Consider the following 4,483-nt stretch of genomic DNA (forward strand, 5'->3'; position numbering starts at 1 on the left):
CTAAACTAATGACAGAGGTAAAGCTATTATAAAAAAAATTAGACCTTATCAAATAAAACATTTATGCTCCAAAGAATGTTATCAAGAAAGTAAAAAGATAGTCCAATAAATGAGAGGGGATATTTGTAAGTGATTTTTCTGTCCAGAGCTTAGAAGCCAGACATGGTAGCACCCAAGACTTGAAAGGCTAAGACAGGAATATATTGAGTTCAAGGTCAGCCTGGGCTGTGGAGCAAAACCATGAAAGCAAAAGGCCAAAACAAAAACCTAGAATATTTAAAGAACTTTTGTAATTCAACAATGAAGCTACAAATAACACTTTTAAAATGGGCAAAGGATTGAAAACAACATTTTTTCTAAAGACCATTAATCAGTATCTCATAATTACATGAACAATGTTCAGTGTCATTAATCATTTTACAATGAAAATCAAAACTACAAGACTTCACTTTAAATCCAATAGAGTGACTCTAATAATAATAAAAAAGGACACAATAGCAAATACTGATAGGTTTTGGAAAAACTGGAATGTTGGTATGTTGCTGGTTGAGTTGTAAGATGGTACACCTCCTTTGAAAGACATAGAATTAACATACAGCCCAGTAACCAATTATACTCCAGGGTAAATAACCAAAATAGACCAAAATACATATCCACACAGAACTTTATACACAAATGTTCACATTCGCATTATCTCTAATTGCCCCAAATTGGAACTAGGATGACTATATATTAACTAGTTAATGGACAAACAAAAATGTGGTGATGCATAATAGTGAAAAGGTCTAAAATTTGGTGTGTGCTACAAGAACGAAGCTCGACAACTCTGCTAAATGAAAGAAGCCAGTCATAAAAGAACATGCACTTTGTGATTCCATTTGTGTGAAGTATCCAGAATAAGAAAATCCGTAGAGACAAAACAGACTAGTAGCTGTCTGTCACAGGCAACTTAGGGAAGAATGAGACACAATTACTAATACGTGTGAAGCTTCTTCTGGGCTTCCGAGATGTTCTCAGATTAGCTGACGCTGCAGTCCTATGAATGCTCTACGAGTGCACAAATGCTTCAAAGCACTTACAGTGCACTTTCACAGATTACTGTGAAAGTATGGAAATTGTACCTCAGTTAAAAAAAAAATTTACATGACTATCGAGTGACTTTAGGGGAAACAGGACAAAAATGTCAATGGGATAGCAAACATTTTGTGTTGTAAAATTCATTAGACTATTCGTGATTGTGAAACTTACTTATTTTATTTTGTCCATTCCTGACTCTTTGTTTTATGGTTTAACTGTGTCTAGTGATTCTCAACGCAAATGGTGCATTTCAGAACCACAAAGGGAGCTTTCACAGAGCTCTGTGCCTGGCTTCCATCCCAGCCCAACCAGACCAGTGTCTCTGTTTTGCTACCCACAATGTTGCTGTCTAACTCGGTTAAAATCTCCCAGTGAGAGGGCTTGGGAGTAGATCAGCAGGAAAGTGCTTGCCATGCACGTGCCTGTAATCCTAGTGTAAGGGAAGTGGAGACAGATGGATCCATGAAGCTGGCTGGCCAGCCAGTGAGCCCTGGGTCATGGTGAGAGGCTTTGTCTCAAAAAACAAGGTGATCAGCTCTTGAGGAATGAAGACCTCTGGCTTCCACAGACATACATACATGGACACGCACACACACACCCCTTCTAGCCAGTTCCTTATGTTGGCAAGACTTAGATAACTAAAGATTAGCCCAGAGTGTAAGGCAACCCTGGGGCAAATTGTTTAGGATCCTTTGATGAGCTCTTCTGTTCTTCTCAAGTCAGATGTTGTGAGATACAGTTTATATGTGGTAAGTCCTACCTGTTTAAAGTATTCATTTAAAAAATGCTGATTTTCACTCATGTTTATGGGTGTGTTTGTGTGTGTGTGTACCCACAGAGACCAGAGGCCAGAAGAGGGTATAGGATCACCTGAAGCTGGAGTTAGAGGTGATTGTGAACCACCCAGTGTCAGTACAGGCATCAAAACCATCCTCTGGAAGAGCGTCGAGTCTTCTTCTCCATGGAGCCATCTCTCTAGCCCTTCAGGTATGTTTTTTGGTAAATCTTGACCAATGACTCATTCTGTAACAACTTCTATGGTCAATACACAGAGCGTTTCCTTACCCTCCCCCCAATTCTTGTGTTCCTTTGTGATCATCTCTATGAATTGGATATGCATTTGAGGATGTTTGGCAACACTAGAAAGCAAGTCTTGGAAATCTAGGTGAGAAAACAGAGGACAAAACTACTATAGAAAAAGTAAAAAGAAGCAAAAAATTCCATATAATGCACTCTTAATTTGCCCACTCTTTATTGAACATGTGCATAGATATGCATATTTCTCCACGTGTGTATTCATTTGCAGGAAAAACATTAGCAATTTCCTCCAATGCTGAGAACTGTAGGAAATATTCATTTCCCTCTTTATATTTTTTTCTGCATTTCCCATTTAAACTATGGCAGCAAATTGCTTTTATAATGAAAAAATAACATTTAGAAAATAACAATCTGTGCAAGTGATACATGAAGAGCTTCCTAAAGAAAGCTGTCCTTCCCCACTGGGTTTCTGACCCCCTAGCTGTAAAGCCAGCTCTCTGGCCCTACATACCTCAGGCAACTGTCTGATAGCAAGTGTTATTGCCAAAGAAGATTAATAAGAAGATATTGACTTCCAGTGAGATGGATATCAAAAAATATTGACCCAGGAGGAGAAAATATTGATGGAAAAAGAATCAAGGTCTTTCATTGCCTTGAAAGGAATAATAAACCTTCCACTTTGCTGAATTCCACATTCTGTTTGTTTTTACAGGCAATTGCACATTTTAAGTCAAAGATGGCACATCCTGGTAAGCACTGTTGGAAGCTTGAATTAAGAGTTCACTAGAAAGAAAACAAGGAGGCAAAGACAACCCTGTAGATATAGAATAAGCACAATTTACAGAATGGGAGAGAAAACGTGCTAAGATATCTTGACAATAAAGCCTGTTCAGGTCTGGATTCAGCTCTGTTAGATTCAGTAGCATCCTACTTAAAGACATTATAGGAGAGCATTGCAAGATCTCAAACAGACTGGCTCCAGCTCTCCAAGTGAGACATAACTAACTTAGTCTCCCTGAAAGGCAGCACATCAGTCTATCATATTTCCGGTGATTTCTTAGGACAAATACAATTGAGGATGACTATAACTGGAATGCTTTCTTCTACATTTTTCTCAAATAAAAGAAGATGATATAATAACATGTTGGTTGAGTCATTTGAACCAGAGACTTTTTTCCAGGTTGTTCTGGAACGGGTTGTTTTTTTAGTACTGCTAGACAAAAATGATGAGTTGGAATTGGTTTTATGTTAACGTCTTCCCTAATTTTGTGTTTGGTTGTAGCAGTTTTCTGTTGTTGTTGCTTTGTGTTGTATTGTTTGAGATAGGAACTTACTATGCAGTCTATACTGGCTTTCATGTGCAGTCCTCCTACAATTAGGCCTTCTAAGTGCTGGGATGGCAAGTATGTATCTCCAAGCCCAGATCTCAGTATAGCTTCTGATGTCATTTTTTTCATTCTTATATTGAAAACATCTCTAAAATATAGTAATTTCAAACAGTCATTGATTTTTCACTGCTCTGTGTTTGGTAGCTCGGATTAAGCTGAGCTGGGATTACTCAGCAGGTACTGGCTGAGCTTCTTCAATTGTCTGGTGTCTCTATCATGATGTCTCTCTTGATGTCACAGTGTCTCTTTCTTTTTTCTTTCACCTCCTAGAGGCACTGTAACTCCCAGGGAATAACTGAACCTACAAGGCCACGGGAGGACACATCTTAGAGTCCCAGTATCCACCCTTTAGCTTCATTCTACTGGGAAGAGAAGCCAACAGAGCTGGTTCTGGCTCAGACAATGGTTAGACACACTGGTTCTACGTCAGGAGGAGCAGCAGAGAGTCCATTTTTAGCCTTTGTGAGCTGAGCTTGCAGACAACACAGTGGACCTAAAAGAACAATAAACTTTGGAGTTGGATTTCCCATGTTGATGTTATAGCCTGTTACTAGATCAGACTCCATCTCCTTCTGAAGCCTTATGAAAGTCTGTGTTCTTTGCAGCACCTCAATAAATCCAGCTGCTACTAAGAAATGTGTGGGTTTTGAAATTCTTAGAATAGCTGCAGCTTTAAGAAACAAAATCCTGAATACAGAAAAGTCTAATATAGGAAAACACAAGGGGTAGTTCCTTTAGTTCAGCAATGTCATCAAACCCCAGAGCCCCTCCATTTATTCCCTTCCTCCCTCCTCAGTCTCTTTCTTTTTTTACTTTCTTCCTCCTTCTTTCCCCCTCCCTTTCTCTCTTTCTTTTTTACCTTTCTTTCACACACACTCTTTCTTTTTTTCTTTCTTTGTTTCTTTGCTTCTTTCTTTTCTTTCTTTCTTTCTTTCTTTCTTTCTTTCTTTCTTTCTTTCTTTCTTTCTTTCTTTCTTTCT

General features: G+C 38.6%; 1 protein-coding gene across 1 annotated transcript in view; it reads left to right on the plus strand.

The window, feature by feature from the left end:
• Positions 1-2,048: 2,048 nt before the first annotated feature.
• Tnn (tenascin N) overlaps positions 2,049-4,483 on the plus strand; it is a 73,356-nt gene continuing 70,921 nt past the window's right edge. Inside the window, exon 1 of the mRNA XM_055624557.1 lies at positions 2,049-2,064. The gene's annotated coding sequence lies outside the window, so the exon portion shown is untranslated. The remainder of the gene's footprint in view (positions 2,065-4,483) is intronic.

Source organism: Psammomys obesus, unplaced genomic scaffold (assembly GCF_907164565.1).
Source record: "Psammomys obesus unplaced genomic scaffold, mPsaObe1.curated_primary_1811, whole genome shotgun sequence".
Lineage (NCBI taxonomy): Eukaryota > Metazoa > Chordata > Mammalia > Rodentia > Muridae > Psammomys > Psammomys obesus.